The 22,757-nt window shown below is 48.0% G+C and overlaps 1 pseudogene; it reads left to right on the top strand.

Annotated features, from left to right (window-relative positions):
* Positions 1 to 3,882: 3,882 nt before the first annotated feature.
* On the top strand, positions 3,883 to 6,352 carry LOC112406907 (essential MCU regulator, mitochondrial pseudogene; annotated as a pseudogene).
* The last annotated feature ends 16,405 nt before the right edge of the window (positions 6,353 to 22,757 follow it).

Below are 22,757 nucleotides of genomic sequence, written 5' to 3'. Positions count from 1 at the left end.
TTATTTCTATGATGCTTGCCAAATTGAGATTGTCTAACTGTATCATTCCCTATTTTATTAGCCTCTGTCCCAGCTTAAATCTAAGAGCCTGAGTCTCATCCTTGGTCTTAAATGGGGGCATTTTTGGTTTTCAGTGGAACTAAACTCCTAACCACCTCTGCCTCCTTCTAGACCGGCAGCCAAATAGCTCCAACCTTCAGTTCATTTTATGTTTTATTTTCTTGAGTTTGGGTCCTTGGAGATATTTATTTTGTTTTCAATGAGGGTGTGTCTTCTTAATTTTCTCTTTTTATATTTCATTTGTTATTACTTTGAATTTGGGATTGGGGCATGATGTTCAGTATAGGTACTTGAATGACATTTTGTCTGGATTCCATAAAAAAAGGGAGGTGGTGGTTGCTCAGAGGGATGTCAACAAAAAATTATGTCCTACTTTAGTCATATATGCCAGGGTGGCAATAGAGGAATGACAAACAGACCACTGGGCAGTGATTCAAGAATCCTTGGACTTATTTCCTGTAATATCCTCTATCTGCTAACTTGCTGTGTGACAGTGGACAAATGACTTAGGTTCTCTGGGCCTCAGTGCCCTCCACTGAAAAACAGTGCTGTTAGACTACTTAACCTACAAGGTCCTTGGCAGCTCTAGAGTTCCAGGAGTCTACAGGGGATAGTTTAAAACAATGCTCTCTGTTACAGTTGGAAGGACTGTTGAGAGAGTATTTGTTCAGTTCAGGCAAATGGTAAATGTGTCGGCCACTCTAATGAAATGAGTACATTTTTGCTCTAAATGTCATGGATGTTTATTATCAGATTAAACTACAGCAGATCTAATTTTAGCTCTTCCAATTCAAGAGGAGCAATGAAGATTAAATGTTAGGCATAATTAAAGATGCAGATGTAGTTATATTGAATTATAAACCTCATTAAGTGCAACGTCCCAGGAAGGCCCCTGAGACCAGCTACAAAGGACTTCTAGTTGCAACACTGCAGTTAATAAAATATTGTAAAGTAGATCTCACTCCAAAAATATTACGACTTGGATGCAAGGAGTTTTTAAAAGCATGGTTGGAGTTGGTTTCAGGGGTAATTTCTTTGCAGATGGTTGGAAGGGAAAACTTTTCCTCAGTATCTCCACAGAGAGCCTCATCATTGGGGATTGGTGCTCCCCCCTCAATCTCCCAACGTGGGTTCTAGTCTCCTGGGTCAGCAAGAAGGGCAACTTCAAGGTCAGTCAGATTTCATTCCAGAGTCAGTAGTAAGTGGAGTTGGTGGAGAGAGCAGAGGTTTACTACGGACTAGAAAGCCATGTTTTTATATATGTAGAGAGAAAGGTTCTCTTGGTGACATTTTCTTTTCTGTCTGTAAGGATAATACATTATCATTTTACAAATTCATACAGTACAGAATAGGATAAAGAAGTAAAAAAAATCCAACTACTTCAAGATAATCACTGTTAATATTTTGATGCATGGATCTCTCCCTCCATCCCTCCCTCCCTCTCTCTCATATTCAATAAAAACAATAGATCCACCTTAAAACCTGTTTTTCCATCTACTTTTTCATTTAACATGAAGTAGACATCTTTCCATGTCAATAAATATTGATATATATTACCTTTTCTAATGGCTAATGATATTCCATTGTATGGATTTAATTTTTGAAAACAAATCCACCATTACTGAGCACTTAGATCTTTCCAAAAGAAGTTTTCTGTTTTTTAACTATTGTAAATAACACTGTAAGGGACATCCTTATTCATGCATCTTTGCATCTTCATTGGATTACCTCCTTAGGATAAGTTCCTAAAAAAGGATTAGGCAGGGTCCGTTATCTAGTTGCATAATAATGCTGTACAATGAACGACCTCAAACTTAGTAGCTTAAAACAATAAGCATTTATTTTGCTCTTGAGTCTGGGGGTTGGCAATTTAGGTGGTGCTTGACTGGGCTGTTCTGGGCTTGGCTGGTCTCACTCACATGTCTGTAGTCAGCTGCAGGTTGGGTGGCCTCAGCTGGTCTTGGCTGGGACAGTCCGGGTGGCTCAGCTTTGCTCTGTGGCCCAGACATGTTCTCAGGGCAAAGGCAGAAGAAGAGGGAAAGCAGAAACAAGTAAGGGCTTTTTTTTAAGTGTCCGCTTGAGATCAGTCCACTAACATCGCATTGGCCAAAGCAAATCACGTGGCTGACTGCAACCTTAAGAGGTAAAGATGGGAGGAACCACAAAGTCACGTTTCAGAAGGCTTGGATACAGGGTGGGGTGTTGATTTGGGGTCTCCCCCATTGGCAGTCAAAGCACATGCACATTTAACATTTTGATGCATACTTACGCACTGTCCAGCTGATGGGACCTGTTTACACTGCCACCAATGATGATGAGCTACCCTTTGTGGAGTCTTCAGTTAATGGGCCCAACTTCTGCTTCCTGATGGGCATTCTCTGCTCAGGGAGACCCGTCTCTCTCCTCGCTGTCCCATGAGCATCTAGTGCTGATTCTTCTCCAGGCTCCTGCTGCTTTCTCGTATCTCAAATGTTCTTCCTCCGTCTATCCTACCCATGTCCCACCCACCGTATATCCAAATCCTGCACATTTTTCAAGGCTCACCTCTATCAACTCTGCAACTCCCAGGGATGTTGCCTTCCTCTGAGCTGTGGTAGAGCAGGTAGGGTGACCAACTTGTTCCAGTCTGCCCAAGATTTTACTGGTTTTAAAAACGTAAAGTCCTGCATCTCAGGAACTCCCTCAGTGCTGGGCAAACCCAGCCAGTTGGTCACCATAAGAGAGGGGGTTGGCAAACTTTCAAGGGTCAGACAGTGACTATTTTAGGCCACATGATCTCTGTTTCAACTACTTGGCTCTGCCAATGCAGCATGAAAGCCACCATAGACAGTATGCCCCAAATGGGTGTGTCTGTGTTTCAATAAAACTTTATTTACAGAAACAGGCAGTGGACTGTTTGCTCCATGTGCCATAGTTTTCTGATTCCTGCTTTAGGGCTTAACATTTGTTCTGCACAATTTAATCCTACATCATATTTTCTCTTATGTTGTTTCATGTGGATTTGTCTGGTCTCCTTGTTTGGAATGTAAGGGAAGTATAATATCTTGACAGCATGCTCTGTCACTTAACAGCTATGTGAACCTTTCTGGCCTCAGTTTCCTCATCTGTCAAATGGGATAATACATAATGGTATTGACCTCATAGGGATTTCTGAAGACTAAATGAGTTAATCTTTGTACAGACCCTGGTGCACCTGGCACATCGTGAGGACTCAGTAAATGTGAGCAGCTACCATCACCACCACCACTACCATGATCAACCCATGTGACTTCTGGAGGAGCTAGCGCAGTTCTGGTTACAGAAGAGGCTCAGTAAATAGAATCATAAAGATAGATGATGTTAAAGAGGGAAGGCTCTTCAAGAATGTCTCATTTAGGGCTTCCTTGGTGGCGCAGTGGTTGAGAGTCCACCTGCCGATACAGCGGACGTGGGTTCGTGCCCCGGTCCGGGAAGATCCCACATGCCGTGGAGCAGCTGGGCCCGTGAGCCATGGCCGCTGAGCCTGTGCGTCCGGAGCCTGTGCTCCACAATGGGAGAGGCCACAACAGTGAGAGGCCCGCGTACCGCTAAAAAAAAAAAAAGTCTCATTTAACACCCTCAGTTTAGAGATGAGCATTGTGGAGTTACTCCTGTGCTAAGGACGGTGGGATGCTATCCATCACAACCGACAGTGCCCCCCCCCACATGTTACCCACCTTCATCCCGTGGTTACCCATCAGCCCCTGCATGCCCAGAGGCCAAATTCCAGCTTCTATGTCATGGGCAGTCCACGGAGAAGGCCAGCTTTTGTCTTGTTTTCGGTCCCCTGGTCTTTTCCTTGGGATGGTGTTCACTCACCTGAGCTGTGCAGGTGAGGCTTAGAAGAGGACCAACCTGAGGTTGTAGCTGGGAGGTCCAGCACAGGTGGAGTCAGGTGCTAGTAGTGTGTTGAAAGTGATCAGAACTAAGGCCGTGGGTGCACAGGTGTGCTGGGCTTGCCTCAAGTTGGGGCCTGGCATGTGGTGTGCGGGGAGACACTTGGCTCAGGCAGGCCAGACAGGGCCCTGGACTACACTGTGCCCTTCTCTTAGGGTGGGAGGCGAGAAGGGGAGACCCCATGGGAGATGCTGGTCCAGTGACCCCTTTGGTCAAGTCTCTGCCACCTGGTTCTTCTTCAGGCGCATCTCATCGGGATACTTCTTCCATCCTGGTGCTGGTTCAGCTTTGATCTGGGAAAATAAAATGCCAGGCTGCTGGGTCCCCAGCTGCCATCTTCTGCAGCAAGAGTGAGACTTCATGATCCTGCTGGCTCACGCGCACTTCATTTCCCGGTAATTAAACAAGTGGAGATCAAAGCCGACAAATCTCCCCCATCTCTCAGCGCAGTAGATGAAAGGTAAATATTTCCAGCAACAGTTTTTTTTTTTTCTCATTAAAAGTGAGATGTGAAATGTCTTCTCCTTACTTTGAAGAATACTGATAAGTTCAAGGTCACTCCAGCTAAGATATTTAGTTTGACTATCTTTATTATTCCACACCAATTGTTGGTCTGTAAAAAATTGGGTTAACTTGAGGGGATTGCAGAGGCTAAATCATAGCAAATAAGTCAGAAGACAAAGGAAAGTAAAGAATGATACCAAGATGGTAACTGGTCCGCACTGTGGGAACCTACACCTTGTGTATTATCTTCTCGTTGCCGGGCAGGTGCAAGGGCTTCTGAGGCCAGTATCTAAGATGGGTCCTGGAGTCCTACATATGGAATCTCAGGCAGATGGCCCGATGCTCTCCCGGCTGGGCTCCAGAAGAGACCATTGAGATCTGCTGTTTTCTTTGTAAACGAAAGAACCCATCCCTGAGGCCATGAATCTGGGGGAGCTGGTCTATCCAACCTGGGTCCACAAATGCCTGCTGGGTGTCATCAGGCTCTTTTCAGTGCAAAGAACACACCTCCCTTGAGGAGGTGGCTACTGTAAAGACACCGCAGGGACTCGGAATCAGAACAGGAATTCGAGTATGGCTCAAGGAGCCCACAGAGCCTTGGGAAGGAAGAAGACAGCCGCTTCCTGCTCTCTTCTGACTGCCCTCCCTGGCTTATCCATCCTTGCTGCCTCCTCCGACTTCCACCTGCTCACCAGCTCTCGGGGCTGCTCTGAGTGCAGGCCTCCCCCATGTCCCTCTCTGTCCGTCTCTCACAGCTCACCTCTTCAGTCCCTCGTTCTCCGGTTCCAGACTCCAGGGAGAGAGGGAGAGAGAGAGATCTGGCTGACCTGGGCTGTCCTGTGGAGTGAAGTCACAGGTTTCTGGCCAGGCTGGGGTGTTCCAGGCCACGCCCCCACCCAGCTAGCTGTAAGGGTGGGGCCTTGTCCCCAGAGTCACACGGTAAAAACATGCCAGCTGCCCCTCAGCAGCGGATGTGGGTGTGAGATTCTCCTCATGAGGGACTCTGGTGGTGTGAGGCTGCGATGGGCGTTTTAAGGGGTGTCAGAGCGGGACCAAGAGGCTGATGGCTTGGGTTGGACTCTTGGCTGGCTTTTTATCAGCTGTTTGTTGGTTTGTTTTTGAGATGTAATTCACATACCATAGTATTCACCGTTTTTTTTTTTTTTTATTAATTTATTTATTTTTGCGGTACGCGGGCCTCTCGCCGCTGTGGCCTCTCCCGTTGCGGAGCACAGGCTCCGGACGCGCAGGCCCAGCGGCCATGGCTCACGGGCCCAGCCGCTCCGCGGCATGTGGGATCTTCCCGGACCGGGGCACGAACCCGTGTGCCCTGCCTCGGCAGGCGGACTCTCAACCACGGCGCCACCAGGGGAAGCCCCTATTCACCGTTTTAAAGTGCACAATTCAGTGGTTTTCATTATATTTACGAGGCTTGGCGACCATCACCACTGTCTAATTCCAGAACATTTGCATCACTCGCTGCACTCAGGGATTTCCCCGGCGGTCCAGTGGTTAAGGTTCCGTGCTTCCAGGTGCCCGGACGAGGGACGGAGCTGGGAGACGGCGTCCGGAGCGGCTCGCTGGCTCGCGTTGGCACCCGTCGCATCTGGGGCTTTCCGGAGCCGGCTGAGCCCGAGGAAAGGTGGTGAGGTCTCCGACGGACGGCGGACGTGGCGGCTCAGTCCCATGAGGTCAGTCACCGTTACTCTCAACGGCGCCGTTTTGCCCAAACCGGTGAAAGGTCCTTCTCCCTGCTCCGTGTGTTCTCCCTGTGATCCCCGTTCTCTCTGTCGGGATGCTCATCAGCAAGAACTTTGCTGCCCTGCTTGAGGAGCATGATATTTTTGTTCCAGGGGATGATGGTGATGACTAACAGGGCATGGAGGAAGTGTAGAAAGGAGAAAGTCCTGACTCAGGAAATGGTGATGCTCGCACCCTCTCCTCCTTCCCTGTCAGCACGTGGGAAAGCACCAGGGAAAACCCGCAGCCTCCCAACCCTAGTGAAGCCTCCTGCATGGTCTGTGACCGTAGCTCAGATCCCCAGGCTCCGGGAGGCTCCTGGAGATGTGCTGCCCACCGAGCATAATCAAATTATGAATAAACATAATAAATATCAAAAAAAAAAGGATTCTGTGCCTCCACTGCAGCGGGCACGGGTTCCAGGAACTAAGATCCCACATGCCGTGCAGTGCTGACAAAAAATTAAAAAAAAATAACTTTGCACTCAAAGCAGATCCTTCCCGTTTCCCCTCCCCCGGCCAGCCACTGATCTACTTTCTGTCCCTATGGATTCGCCTTTTCTGGACATTTCATGTAAATGGAGTCATACAATATGTCGCTTTTTGTGTTTGTCTTCTTTTACTTAGCATAATAATTTCAAGGTTTGTGTATATTGTGTAGCACGAATCAGTACTATGCCTGAATAATGTTTAATTTACGGATATACCATATTTCATTTTTCCATTCATCAGTTGACGGACATTTGTGTTGTTTCTACTTTTTGGCTATTATGAATAATGCTGCTATGAATATTTGTGTACAGTTTTTAGGTGAACACGTATTTTCATTTCTCTTGCGTAGATATCTAGGAGTGGAATTGCTGAGTTATATGACACTTCTATATTTACCTTTTTTGTTTTTGGCCACACCACTTCCTAACCACTGGACCACCAGGGAATTCCCTATATTTTTCTTTCTGAGGAACTGCCAGACTGTTTGCCAAAGTGTCTGCACCATTTTACATTCCCACCAACAGCATACGAGAGCTCCAACTTTTCCATATCCTCGCCAACACCTACTATCTGTCTTTCTGAGTGTAGCCATCCTGTGGGTGTGAAGTGGTATTTCACTGTGGTTTTGATTTGCATTTCCCCAGTGGCTGATGATTTGAGTGTCTTTTCATGTACTTATTGGCCACTTGATACCTACTTCGGAGAAATGTCTATTCAAATCTTTGCTCATTAAAAAAAATTGACTTGTCTTTCATTAATTTACTAGCTGTTTGACATTGGGCTCATTGCTCAATCTCTCTGGGACTAAATTTCTCACCTTAACAGTGGGGGTACCTACCTCTCAAGGTCGTTGGGGACATTACGTGAAGTCACGCATGTCAGTGCTTTCCTTCCACAGTGCCTGATCGATGGGAAAAACTCAACTTATTGGACCACTGTGAAGACTAACTTAATTCCTCAATAGCATAATCTCTCCTCCACAAAGGAAACTGTTTTGCAGGGAGGGAGAAGGGACTTACGGATAACAATTCGATCAGCAGCTGAGAAGCTGTGTCTGGATGGAGAGCGAGGATTCTTATCCCCACCAAGGGACAGACGTCAGTTACAATAGATGCTTAATGCCTTTTTTGCTCAATAGGGTTTCAGGCCAGGGCTGAGGACAATAGAAGAATTTGGGAAGTGACAGAAGGAGATAAGCTGGGGGGACATACGCAGAGAACAGAGAATCTTTAAAGGTGGTTTTTATGGAGCTTCACCTTGCGATGTATAAAATGTCTTCCTTGTCTTCCCACTAAAGTGTTAGTAAAATCTCAGTAAGAATTGTAGAGTTGGATCTTTTTGAGAGAATGCTGTGAAATGCTTCTGGTTGGAGGGGGTGGGGAATGAATGGGGTCAGCCACACCTCGAATTGCACCGTGATTAGTGGAAGATGTGAGTCCAGGAAGTGCAGGGGGTCAGGTCCCTTTCCTAGCTGCTCGCTGCTGCTGTGTGATGGGGGGCAGGCTGGCCCCGTCAGCCTCCACGGTTCAGGGTAGGTGTATTCAGGGCAGAGATCTCCTAGCCCTATTGGGTGTGGGTGGTGCTTCGGAGTCGGGCCCCCAATCTACTGAATGAGCATGGGGGGTTTTACTTCTGCTGTGCTGGTGTCACTTCCTCTTGGCTGGTGCATAAACCCACTCCAGGCTGGATCTGTAGCTGGTGCAGTTCCTCTGACAGTGGCCGTCCCCCGGGGCCACAGAAGGGGATTCTCAGCCTTTCAGATTTCAGTAGGGAGAACTTGTTTTGGCTGGGCACTGCCTGCAAGATGCCTGTGGGCTACAACAATTGTCTCCCATCAACGGGATGCTGAAGTTAAAACTATCCCCATATCAAGAAAGTACTGCCTTGCTGGGGCATGGGCATTTCATGCCCTCAACATGGGATTCCATGTCAACGCTAGGATCATCCCTCTGGGCATGTGTGATGGCTGGCATGTGTGCAAGTACCACCTGAAGAACTATTAGAGAACAAGCTCTCTTATAAAAACACCCAAGAGGACAATTTATTTGTCAGTCCACAAACACAGATTAAATAGCACCTGCTGGGTAACGTGCACTGAAGCAGGCATTGGGGGAAAGACAGAAGTGAATGAATGAGATCTGCCATTCCATCTAGTGGGAGGGATGGAGTTAGACCAAGAGGAAAACAACATGCAGAGTTCATGATAGGATGAAATAAACGTCATAGTACAGTTCGAAGTAACCTGCTGTGGGTGGAGAGAGCACTTCATTGTAACTGGAGCACGAGGGAAAATGTGGTAGAGGGTGATGGGGCCTTGGAAGGGGGGAGGATGCTCCTGGCTGAGGCACTGCCAGGATCGACGTGGCGTGGGTAGATGGTGTGGGGTGTGAGCAGAGAAGGTGGTTAAGTTCTGGTGGCTGGAGCACAGGAGATGTGGACAGCTGACCGGGAGAGGAGGCTGAAGAGGTGAGCTGAGGCCAGGTGGTGGGAATCTTTGGTGTCAGGCCAAGAGGTTTAGACTTTATTCTGGAGGCCAAAAGGAGACCAAAGAGGACTTCAAACAGGGGCTCTAGCATGGTCCTGCCTCTTTTTAGGAAGAAAGTGAGACAGAAAGAAGACAGCTAGGAAAGGTGAGAGGCTCAGAAGATTAGTAAAATTAATCAATCATTGTTAATTATATTTAGGAGTGAGAATTCCATTATGGATTTTTTTTTTTAAGAAATAGGAGTCCTCATCAGATGCATCCTTATCTCAGACCCATCTTGAAATATTTACAATGACTCTGTAATTGAACCCTGAATAATGCTGGCCACTGGAAGATCTCAGGGGCTGGGCTTCAGTGGGTGATGGTGGAGTAGGTATTACTGGGATGGTCCAAGGGAGATAGGAAGCCCTGGTCCAGGATAGGACCAGGTGAGGATGGAGTGGAGGGTGGATGAAGAAGAGGATATGAAGTAAAGCTGATTAGACTCTGAGTCCCTTTGGGGCAGGGGCCAGGCCTTCTGTTTCCTGCACAAGGTCTGGGGCATAAAGAAGGGGCCTGCTCCATCCTCAGAGATCAACCATCCCCATCCCCAAGTCATCATTCTATCAGGTGGTCCCTCCCTCTTCTTGGATCCACAAGAAGATAGAGCAGCTGGGCAGTTTGGAAATTCTGTAATCAGCTGGTCAGGACAGCGGGGAAACGTCATGACCGTCTTCTGGCCTTGGTCATGGGCCTGTAATCTGGGCCCACTCTCGAGGCTTCAGCACCTTCGAGACACAGAGCGAGCACCTGCCTTACAGGACAGAGGCACAGGGGCTTCGAATGTCCCGAGTTTGAACAAATGGCAAGGGGAGAGGGAGGTCTGCTTTTCCTTCTTCTTCTTCTTTTGAGCCTTTCCTGGAGCTCTATGAGTTTGTTAAGGGCCCTGGTTCTCCTAGACCCACCCATAAAGGTCTGGGGTGGTGGATGACCCAGAACCTGTATTTTTAACAAGTGAGTCCGATGCCTTCCAAAGTTTGAGCACTACTGATATGGGAAAAATTTTCTAAGGAAAAGGGAGCGTCTGTGTATTTAAACCCAAATATACTAGGGTTCAAGTGACCTTGAACAGAAGAAGCCATTGGATTCTCTTTTCTTGCGGGAAACTGCCAAGAAATTTGAGTATTTAGAAAAAGTCCTTGCAGGTTGGTACGAGCAGTTGTCACCTTTTGGTAACTAATATGCTGCCTGAATTTCTGTCGAGCAGCCTGTGCATATGGAAGAGCCATGTTACGAGCAATAATCCCAGCTAACCTGATCCTACCCCAGCTGTACGCACAGCATCTCTAGCATTTCCCATGAGGTAACTTAAACATGTTCTCATCCACCAGGTGGCGCCATGGGCTTCCCAAGGTTCCGCTAGGCATTGGCCATCTTCCACCAGGCACCGATACCCCAGAATTGGCATCATCACCCCCACTGAAGCCTGGGCTCTGAGGTTTTCCAGTGGCCAACACTATTCAGAGTTCAACTGCAGAGTCATGTAAACATTTCAGTATGAGTCTGAGATAAGGATGCATTGGATATTTCTAAAAAGACATACCCAAATAGAATTACCACCCCTAAAAGAAATTTGTAATGATTTCTTCTTTTTTTTTTTTTTTTTTTTCATGTGGGATCTTCCCAGACCGGGGCACAAACCCGTGTCCCCTGCATCGGCAGGCAGACTCTCAACCACTGCGCCACCAGGGAAGCCCTGTAATGATTTCTTAGTATCGTCCAATACCAAGTCCGTGTTCAAATTTCCAGTTGTCTCACAGATGTCAACTTTTTTAAACAGTTTGCTTATCTGAATCAGGATCCGCAAAATTTCGTACGTCGTGACTGGTTCATTTGTTTCTAAATTTGTCGTTCTTTTATTCTACAGTCTCCCCCTCCATCTGTTTCTTTCCTTCTTGCAATTTAATCATACAAGAAACCAGGCTGTTTGTGGGGCTTCCCCAGTCTGGGCTTTGCTGATCGCAGCCCCTTGGTGTCCTTTAACATGCTCTTCTGCTGTATTTCCTATAAACTGGTAGTTGAAGCCAGAAGCTTGATCAGATTCAAGTTCGTTTTTTTTTTTTTTAGTCATTACTACTTCATAGGTGGTGCTGTGTGCTTCTATCAGAAGGCAGTTAACGTCTGATTCTCTCTCTCTGTCTCTATCTCTGCAGCTATCTCTATCTCTCTGTGATATTAGCAGCCATTGAGGAGCAATGCTTAGGTCCATTAGTTTATTAGGGACTGCAAAATGGGACATTCTAATTCTATCATTGTTCTTTATTTATTAGCTCAGTTACTTCCATAATGAGAAATGTCCCTCAATCAACTCTTTGCTTCCTCAGTGGCACAGTCCTTTCTGGAAAGATAGGTTAAATGCTTGATTGCTTTAATTTTATCAGTTTCCAAAATAAGAAGTGGGTTCTCTAGCATCCTCTGATGGTAACCAGTTAGGTTTAGCACCATTAATGAGCTCATAGATTTAAGTATGTTTGGTGTGTTTCGATCCACGGCAGTTATTACCCTTAGGGATGCTCAGATTTTCTCAGCTTGAGCCAGTGACCCTTGAGTCCTTTGTCATGACCCTTCGATGACTTAGTTTCATCTTGTATATTTCCTGAGCCAGTCCTGGAACCAATCATTTCTCCAAGTAGCCCTGGTTCCTTCCAGTAGGAAATGGTATTTTAAAAGCGCTATCTGGGTGTGAGGGATGCTTATTTCTCTTGGGTTGGTGATTGTTTCTGGGCCTTTTCCGTGAGTAAATCTCAGAACTAGTTCTTTTCTTTCGTTAAAGATAAAATGCATCATGATACTTACTGATGCTTCCTATTCAAGTTCAACTGCAGGATTTTTACCTGATTTCTTCTATCTTACATGTGTCTCCTTTCTTTCATGCCAAGAATACAAGAACGATAGAATTAGAAAATCACAAAATCACTCATTTTCTTCATCCCACATACACACAGGGAAGTCAAGTGACTTACACAGGTCACATGGGTATTAGGAGGGGGCAGCAGGCATCGGTTCAGTCTGCCTGGCCTCAGAACCTGAGTCTTAAGGAGCACACGGTACGCTCCCTCTCTCTTACCAACTCTGCCCTCTGTAAAGTTCCTTCATGGATCCATGGGGCCGGCTGAGGGACCAACCAGTGCAAACAACAAATCCCTCACCGAAATCAGAGTCTCCCCCTCCAGCGAATCTGTTGACTGGGCCAAGAGCTTCTGCCTAGGCTCCCTTTCCCATGGAATGGGTTCTCTCAAGATGCAGCTCGACTTTGATGCCCGTAAAGCTCTCATGAACACCATGCGGGTTTCCAGACACGGCCATGCAGTCTCTTCTCACTCAGATGAGAGTGGGACCCCACTTGCTTTTATAAGGCCCCCTCCCCCGTCTTTTTCCTGTTCAAGGCCAGGTCCACTTCTCCATCCTCAGAGAGTCTTGAGCTGAGAGGTTGCTTGGGTTTGATGTGAGGGCTGAGGCATGGTGTATTGCAGGAGACCGAGGGTCCTGTCTCCGTGGCATAAGGAAGAGAGATCAGATTTCCAGCCCTCGCTCTGCCTTGATCACCTCCCTGAGCCTCAGTTTTCTTCTCTGTAAGATGGGATTGTCACATGTGCAAGGTGGAGTGATGATAAACCCTCCTCGCAGGGTGGTTGTGAGGATTAAATGGGGGCATGTACAGGGATAGGGTTGTGAAATGAATCTGTTGACTAATGGTTTTCCTAAAGGGCCTCTGTACCCTGGGGTGTAAAGAAGGGGTGGCTGGGGAAGGGTTTGGGTCCCAAACATCATTTGTTGCTGGTGGCAGATCAGGACCAGAGCATCTGCTTGCCGAGCTGAGAGGGAATTTATTTTGGCTCTAGCTCCCCGGGCAGCCCAGCCGCCTGTGTGGTCCCCGCTCGCCGCGGGTATGCTGAGATAATAGCTTGAGTACTTTGTTAAGAGAGAAAAGCTCTCCATGTTTCCATTAACTGCCCACGTGGGGCAGTTTCAGCTCACTGCTCCAGGTTCCATTTACAGTCCAGTTTCTCAGCTGTGATGGATAGAAATACCTGACTTGTTTCCGCTTCTCTCCACGAACCACACGCATCCACAAACAGCAGAGATTCATCAGCTCACCCCTCACCCGTCCTTTCATGTTCAAATCATTGCCTCCCCCTGATCTTTCTCTCCCTTGTCCTCTTCAAATGATAGAGCCACACATGCATTTCACTTTGAATTTCAAATGTCCCAAGAAGTGCTTTCGTCCACATTGGGGCCTGATGAGTTAATTTCTTAGGGAGTAAGCTGAGCACCCAGGAGCTGTTATAATTCCCTACCCCCAATGCCAGCATCACAAAGAATAGCACAGCAGCACATAAATCTATTACTTGCATATGTTTACTTAATCACATTGGAATTCTCTTTGAACTTGACCAGGGAAGAGAGATCCCAGAACTGGCTGGTAGCTAAAATAATCCGCTGAAAAAAAAGTTCAGTGTCACACTAGAGCTTCAGGGGCTGTTTGTGAAAAGGATGGAACCGGTGTGACTTCTACACTGTTTGATTATGACAACAGGCTTACCCAGGGCTGGGGATGCTTCCCCACATTAGGCTGTGGGTTGCAAACTGACTGGGAGGATATGATTTTCTTTTAGAATAAATAGGTGCCCTTACCTTGAATTTCCGAGTGGTAGGCAATTGATGTGTTGATCTCTGGAAAGCACAATGGGCAGTGGGGCCCCCAGGCTAGACTTGTTAAGGCAAGGTGGCAGAGTGGTTAGTACTGACTATGCTTGGGGATCCGAGGGGTGCGTGCAAATCTGGGAGTCAAAGAGGACAGGCTGGGCAGGCCCGAGGACAGGCTGGGCAAGCAAAGAGGAGCACGGGGCAGGGCAAGGGGTGGGAGAGTGAAGTGATGGGTCGGAGACCAAAACTGCCCACAGGGCCCGGATACGCCAGCTCATTGCTACGGAGCATTGCTCATCTATATGTGGATGGATTAGGGCAGGCACAACTATGGCCTGTGCCGAATCTGACCTGATGCCTGTTTTTGTGTGGCCTGTGAGCTAAGAATGGTTTCTTTTTGTGTTTTTTTTTTTTTGTGGTATGCGGGCCTCTCACTGTTGTGGCCTCTCCCGTTGCAGAGCACAGGCTCCGGACACGCAATCTCAGCGGCCATGGCTCACGGGTCCAGCCACTCCGTGGCATGTGGGATCCTCCCGGACCGGGGCACGAACCCGCGTCCCCTGCATCGGCAGGCGGACTCTCAACCACTGTGCCACCAGGGATGCCCCAGGATGGTTTTTATGTTTTTAAATGGTTGGTATCGATGAAAAAATTAATCAGTAGTCAATCTAAGAAAGAAATGGAAAATTTTATTCGAGCCAACCTGAAGATTATAACCCGGGAGACAGCCTCTCAGAAAGCCCTGAGGATGGCTCTGCCCCGGAGAGGTCAAAGCACAGTTATATAATTTTTAAGACAAATGACCTATTGACAGTTTACGCAACCCAGATCCAGAGGTACAAGAAGTAGTGGGTCATTGTGACCCCTTGCAAGATTAAGAAGGAAGGTTATCTTCTAAGGAATTATGGGTCATCGTGACCCTTTACAAGATTAAGAAGGAGTGTTATCTCCTAAGGAGGTCTGGATAACGCAGGCGCACAGTATACGCCAAAGGGGAGGGAGGAGGCCCAAATGGGCAGAGAAAAATTTTATGGGTTTTTTTGTCTTTCCATAAAATATGAATTTTATTTCATCATTGGAAAAAAATCAAGAGGAGAAAAATATTTTGTGATGTAAAATGTATGAAATTCAAATTTCAGTGTCTAGCAATAAAGTTTTATTAGAACACAGCTGTGCTTTGCTCATTCACATAATGTCTAAGGCTGCTTTTGTGCTGCTGTGGCAGGGTCAAGCTGCTGCATCAGAGGCTGTGTGGACCACGGAGCCTGAGATGTACTTTCTTGCCCTTTGCAGGAAAAGTTTGCCCACCTGTGGATTAGTTTAATAATGCACAGATGTGAAGCACAGGTTTGAGACAACTTGGGTTCTGGGTGGAATTAAGACCAAGTGAAATGAGCCATAAACTAGCTTGTCTTAGTGTGGGCCAGTTTCCTAAGCTGTGAAATGGGTGTATTAACATTACCGGTCTCATAAGGTGGCTGCCCACTGAGAACCTGCTGAGGTTCATGTGTATTTCAAGATATTTACGTGGCTGGGAGGGGCCACAGAAATTGGCTGGAGATCATTTGCAGACCTGGGTCATCATCTGAACCGCTTGCTGAGCTCTAAAAACAGGGAGCCCTGGGCCACCATTCCTTGGAGAGACTGATGCAGTAGGTCTGGGGTGGGACTGAGAGGCCGTGATGTCACCAAGCTGCCCTGGGTTGGGGAAGCGGTGATCTGGCTATGCACCTCGAGCCACAGGTGAAGACACAGGGGTTTGATCAATCCTTCCGGGTCCATCTTCAGTGACTCCTCTGCCTGCACCCTTTCTTCCTGAGATCTCGTGGCCCCATGTTTCTTCTTTTGTCCCCACACTGAGCTCAGGCTGTCCTGTGGCATCACAGTTTGTGGACGCCATTCTCTGCCCCTTTAGGCTGGGAGCTTGCTAAGGCCAGGCTCGGAGGAACACGTTTGTCTCCCCACTAAATCCCTAGGCCAAGGCTACTCCTGGTTCCACACCCAGCGAGGCGTGGGCAGCTGTGCCACAGGTGGGAGGTGTGGCTTTGACTTCTACGTGGCTCTTCCCTAGCTGGGGGGACTCAGGCCAACCATTTAACAGTGCCTCCCTTTCCCCCCATCCAAGGCCTCAATTTCCTCATCTATGATATGTGGCTGGTCCTCCTCACAGACTGTTGTAGGAGAGACCGTAGTCATAGGAGCACTGAGTAAGAGGAGAATAGTGTGCAGGTGGAGATGCGGCTCTGAGATGCTCAGTAACTGTGTTCCCGTTTGCCAGAACCAGGGGGATGTGCATTCAGCCCATTCTCTGGACATTGTGTCTTACACTTTCCAAGCTACCTCCCAAGGCTGTTGACTTCCCCTGCCAACGTGGATTTTGGGCGTAGGGTGACCAGCACTGAAAGTCCTTTGTCCGGGGAAACCCCTCAATCGTAGGCAAACTGGACGCTTGGTCACTCCGGTTGGGCCTGACCTGGGAACTGAGCTTTTACTCACTGGCACAAGGCAATCAGCTGAGTGCAAGGGAAGGTCCTGGAAGGATGGTAAATTAGGGGTGTGGGCTTTTGGCATCCTGTCAAGACCCCTTTCCTCCTGGCCAGCACCCCCAACCCTGCTCCTAGGACCCGTCTCCTTCTGGCCTCTGCTGAGTTGATATGGAGCCCAATCTAAGCCCATATTTAGAATTTGTCCACTTTTCTCCATCTCCCCCTCCTTCCCAAGTCTGAGCCACCATTATTTCTCACCTGGAGGCAGCTTCTGAACTTGTCCACCTGATTCCACTCTGACCCTCATCAAACGTACCCTCCACAGTCTACAGGACCAATACACTGATTGCTTTAAAATGCCAGTATAATCATGTAGACCTATGCCTACTTTTTTTTTCTTTTTTTTATGCCTACGTTTTTTAATCGCCCTCAGTCCTCTTAGGATATAGACCAAACTCCTTACCTGACCTGCAGGGCTGGCCCCTGGTCCCTCCTCCTCTCCAGTCTTAGCTCTTGCCCCTCCCCACTGCTCACCTACTTCCTGCTTAAGCCCAAGGGGTCTGATTCTTGGAATGCTCTTTCTCCTGCTTAGCCTGGCCACCTCCACTCCTTTTCAGGCCCCAGCTCCAACATCACTTCCTCACGGAAGCTTTCCTTAGCCTCCCTGGTTTTACCTGAACTTCTTCATAGTAGTTAACACAAATGTAATTCTGATTTGTGCGTGTGTGTGTAATTACTTGTTGTCTGTCTCCCCACAAGGCTGTAAACTTCATGAGGGTAGAAGCCACATTTTTCTTGTTCCCAGCTGCATTCCCAGCAGCTAGCACAGTGCCCAGGATATAATAGCTGCTCAATAAATATTCTTGAACAAATAAATGAATGAAGGGTTGAATGGATTATCAGATGGATAGATGGATGAAGGTTGCAGGGGGTGGATGGTGGATAGATGATGATTGGATGGTGGATGGAAAGATAAATGGAATGAATGGGTAACTGGAAGAATAAGTGGTTAGATAGTGGATGGGTGAGATGGATGGTTGGATGGATGTACAGTGGATGGGGCCCCTGAGACCCTTGTTCTTGGGTGGCTCTCTGTCTCAGCCTCATTCCATCTGTGCTCTTGTTTTGTTCTCATCAACAATAATAGCTACCAGCATTCCTGGCAAAGGGGACTTAACTTTCCCCATCTCTTTGGGAAGATGTTTGCCTTCAGGGAGGCAGCAGAGTGGTTGGCAGTCCCCAGTGAAAATGAGGTCCAATGCTGTGGCATCATTTTCACCAAATCCTACTATCTGTTAGGATCACCTGGATGTCATCTGGGAATATGACCCTCAGTAGCTGCTGAGGTCCTGGGCTCTCCTCCCTGGGGATGGGCCCTCTTTGGTCAGATTCTGCAGTTGTGAGTGGCAGAGCCAGCTGATGGTGCTGGTACTTTGGCTCCAAACACCCTGAACCCTACTTATCCCTAAAACAGAGGTCAGCAAACCTTTTTTGTACAGGACCAAATAGTAAATGTTTAAGCCTTATAGACCATACGATCTTTGTTGCAACTATTCAACTTGGCTTTTGGAGCATGAAAGTAGGCATAGAGAATATGTAAAGAAATAAGCGTGACTGCATTCCAATAAAACTTTACAAAAGCTGGTAGGTTTGGCCCAGAGGATATAGTTTGCTGACTTCCGCCTTAGAGAAGTAGGTCTTAAAGTGTAGTCTTTGGACCAAAGCATTAGCATTACCTGGGAACGTGTTAGCAATGCAAGTTCTTGGGCCCTATTCTAGACCTACTAAATCAGAATAAATATTTTCTGGGGCTTCCCTGGTGGCGCAGTGGTTGGGAGTCCGCCTGCCAATGCAGGGGACGTGGGTTCGTGCCCCGGTCTGGAAAGATCCCACATGCCACAGAGTGGCTGGGCCTGTGAGCCATGGCCGCTGAGCCTGCGCGTCCGGAGCCTGTGCTCCACAACGGGAGAGGCCACAACAGTGAGAGGCCCGCGTACCGCAAAAAAAAAAAAAAAAAAAAATTTTCTGTTTGCATCCCCACTTCATTCTGGGACTCCAATTACATGTATGTTAGGTTGCTGGAAGTTGTTCCAGAGCTCACTGATACTCCTTTAATTTTTTTTAAGATCTTTTTTCTCCTCTCTGTTTCGTTTTAGATAAGTTCTATTACTGTCTTCAAGTTCACTAATCTTTTCTTTCGTAATGTCTAATCTTCCAGTAATCCCATCTAATATTGCTTTTTATCTGAGACACTGTAGTATTGAGATGAAGTTTGAATTTTGGTCTTTGAAAAATATTCTCCATGGTTAGGGACTTCTGTGGTGGTCCAGTGGTAAAGAATCCACCTTACAATGCAGGGGATGTGGGTTTGACCCCTGGTCAGGGAACTAAGATCTCACATGCCGTGGGGCAACTAAGCCCGCGTGCCACAACTACTGAGCTTGTGCGCCTCAGCTAGAGTCCTGGTGCCGCAAACTACAGAGCGCACATGCCCTGGAGCCTGCGTGCCACAGCTAGAGAAAAGAAAACCCACTTGCCACAACTAGAGAGAAGCCCGTGCGCAGCAAAGAAAGATCCCACATGCCTCAGCGAAGATCCTGTGTGCTGCAACTAAGACCCTACACAGCCAAATATAAATAAAATAAATAAAAAATCTTAAAAAAAAATAAAACTATTCTCCATGGTTTTATGTAGCTTTTCAACATATGGAATACAATCATAATAATTGTTTTCATGTCTTTGTGTGCTAACTCTGACATCTGTGTCAATTCTGGGTTGATTTCAGTTGATGGCTTTTTGTTCCTCACCATAGTCGTGTTTTTCTGCTTCATTGCGTGTCTAGTAATCTTTGACTGGATGTCAGACATTATGATTGTACCTTGCTGCGTGCTGGATGTTTTTAAATTCTTGAGCTTTTTTCTGGGATGCAGTTAAATCATCTTTTGACTCTTTTTGGGTCTTGCTTTAAGATTGGGTAGGCAGGACCAGAGCAGTGCTGTCTGGGGTTAATTATTCTCCACTACTGAGGCAAGACCTTTCTGAATACTCAACGTCCATGTTTTCCAGTCTGGCTGGTGGGAATAGGCACTGTTCCTGGCCCTCCTTTTGGAAGGTTCTTTCCATGACAGTGGGTAGTTTCCTCACATGCCTGAGCTGATCAGTCTCGGCAGATACTCAAAGGCAGTCCTTTGCAGGTCTCTGGAGATCTCTCTGGACAGCTGTCTTCTCTCCAGGACCCTGTCCTTCGACCTCTAGCTGCATGGGTCTCCCCCAGCTCTCAGCTCCATCTCTTCAACTCAGAGAGTCCACTGGGCTCCACTTGGGTTTCCCTTTTCTGCACCACCTCTGGAAACTTTCTGAAGGCAGCAAGCTAGGGCCATCATAGGTCTTATCTTGTTTATTTCCTGAGTCTCAGGATCACCGTCCATCATTACCTGATGTCCAAGGGTATTAAAAATCCTTACTCCATCTTGGTCAAATGCACTTATGTAAGCAGATGTATTGATCTCTGATATTCTGATTGCTCAAAAACAGTAATTCAGACTTTATAAATGTGAGGACATTTGATTCCTCAGAAACTCCAGTGAAGTACTGTAGTTATTTTCATTTTACAGCTGAGGAAACCGAGGCTCAGACAGGTGAAGTGACCATTTGCCTGACCCCCAAGCTCTCATATTTTCATTGCTTGACGCTGCTCCCCTTCTGCATCTGCCAGCCCCTGCTGGGATATCTTCTCTTTGAACCAAAGCACACCCTGGGAGTGCAGTAGATGGGGATCCTCCTGACACTCGAAGTGTGGGCTGGGAGCCAGCGTCATCTGCATCCCAGGAACTTGTTAGCGAGCAGAGGCTTGGCTCCTCCCACGCCTGTTGAATGAGAACCTGCACGTTAGCAAGATCTTAGGTGACTTTTTGCATGCGTCACAGTTTGAGACACATCCAGTCAGAAGCTGTTTCCTGTTCCTCAACTCCTGAGCCCAGTCCTGGCTCCCCAGGAGCAGGGAGCTGAGCTGGACTGGGAGGAGGCACGGCCAGAAGCTGTGGGTCCCACACCCGGGGGATCCTGTAGGGCCCCACCTCTCTTCCAATGGCAGTTTGGCAGTTTGTGTGCCTGGCCCAGCACATACTGGGCAAGGCTGCCGGAGGAGCTGGTTGGACATGGCCTCTGCCCTCTGGAAGTTTGTCTAGAACACAGTTTTCCAGGAAGTTGTGACTCACCTGCCTTCATCCACCTGCCAGGTGCTAGCCTGGCTGGAGGCCGGTGGGCTGAGCTCTGGGAGAAGCAGCCAGGAAGGCCTCCAGGGGAGGGGAGCGGAGAGAAAGTGGATGGTGGTGGGGGAGCAGCTGCTGGCTGTGGCGCCTTCCCTGCAGGCCTGGCCCGGGCTGCCCGGTGGCCGCATTGCCTGCCCCACTCCCTTGCCCCCCACCTCGCCACAGCCAGAGGCAGGCCATAAAACAGCCGGACAGGGCTTCCCTGGTGGCGCAGTGGTTGAGAGTCCACCTGCCGACGCAGGGGATGCGGGTTCGTACCCTGGTCCGGGAAGATCCCACATGCCGTGGAGCGGCTGGGCCTGTGAGCCATGGCCGCTGAGCCTGCGCATCCGGAGCCTGTGCTCCGCAACGGGAGAGGCCACAACAGTGAGAGGCCCGCGTACCGCAAAAAATTTCCTCTGAGACCCTTACCCCTTACCTTGCAATTCACATAAACTGCCCCCAGGAGGAGGGTGGTACCCGAAGCTGGGAGAGACTTAACAGAGTTCTAGATCAGCCTCCTCTTCCCAGGTGAGCATGCCTGTTCTCTAAAGAGGGGGCTTCAGGCACTGGTAGAATTTTTCTCCTAACCAGATACCCTGCAACCCCTCTCTAGGCATGGGGTTCCCAGACTTCTCTAACCAGTACCCACACCTGCACAGTATTTATGAACCACACTGCAGCCAGGTGCCAGGGAAAATGAACCAGCACAGCTGTGAAGTCAGAGAGCCCTGGCTTCGGGTCTGGCACACACTGTGACAAGCTGTGTGGCTTTTGGCCAGCTTAGAAGCTTTGAGCCTCAAATTCCTCATCTAGACCATGGAGTGACAATCAGAGCCACCTGAAAGAGTTTCAGTAAAGTGAGTTAATGTGTGGACTGGGCGTGATGGTTCATTTTAGGTGTCAACTTGACTGGGTCACAGGGCGCCCAGATTGTTTGGCTAAACATTTCTGGGTGTGTCTGTGAGGGTGTTTCCAGATGAGATTAGCATTTGAATTGGTGGACTCCAATAGCTAAATCATCCAGGCTATAATAGCACCTGATTGAACTGTGAATTTATGCCTCATTTCTCTGGGGTTTTGCTCCAAATCCCTGCTTTTGTTGTCCAAATGCACCTCACTGTTAAGACAGCCTTGCATCTTATGCCAGTAACTGAAGCCACTTAGAAATAACTCCACTGTGATATTTAGCAAATTATTTTTTATCTGATGGGTAAACTCAGCTTTCATGTCAAAGAGAAGGGAACAGAGTGAGGGGTGTTCAGGGCGCCTGCTGGGCTCGCTTCATAAAAGGTGCCTTGTTATTTTGCATTCTGTCTCCAGTCATGCTATTTCTTCTGGGCTAAGCTGTCACTGATGTGTCACTGGTGGCAATAATAAAACTTGAGGAATGGGGGGCATATCCTAATTCAGCTAGAAGGCCCGGACTGAACAAGTGAGGCAGTTTTCCAGATGAAGGAAGATCCTGGCCCCAGTCTTATTTTCCCAAGCCTCATGCTAGGCAGGCTTCCTGCCCACCCACCTCTGCATCGTGTTTTCTTTTCCTTCTGCACAGCCCACTCCCAAGCAGAGAGCACCAGCTGCCCCCTTTTCTGGCCAGTTGGGTTCGCCTGCCGCTGGGGCTGAGATCTCCCAGCCGACGTCCTGGAATCATAGCCTTCATAATTGCTGTTCCTTCAGCTGCAGACAGGCTTCCCCTGGGTATCTGCATGGCTGTCTCCTCACCATTCAGGCCTCAGCTAAAATATCACCTCCTCAGGGAGGCCCTCCCTGACCACCTCTATAAAGCAACCCCCACTCCCACCAGCAGTCTCATCCACTGTCAGCCCTGTGAGTGAGCCGTCTTGGACACCCAACTCAGCCAAGCTTCAGGTGGCCGCAGCTAGCTGATATCTGACTATAAGGACATGAAACACCAAGTGAGACCCGCCCAGCTGAGCCTTGTCAACTCACTGAACCATGAGAAATGCTGTCCCCTATTGAAAGACACTGAGTGTTAGCTAACTTTTTCCTCATCACAACCCATGTGAGGAGGGACAGTCTTGTTCCCTTTATTTTATTTTTTTAATATCTTTATTGGAATATAATTGCTTTACAATGTCGTGTCACTTTCTGCTGTACAACAAAGTGAATCAACTAT

The sequence above is a fragment of the Neophocaena asiaeorientalis genome, unplaced genomic scaffold (assembly GCF_003031525.2).
Source record: "Neophocaena asiaeorientalis asiaeorientalis breed wild unplaced genomic scaffold, Neophocaena_asiaeorientalis_V1.1 scaffold85, whole genome shotgun sequence".
NCBI classification, from domain to species: Eukaryota; Metazoa; Chordata; class Mammalia; order Artiodactyla; family Phocoenidae; genus Neophocaena; species Neophocaena asiaeorientalis.
This window is presented reverse-complemented; position numbering and strand designations above follow the sequence as displayed.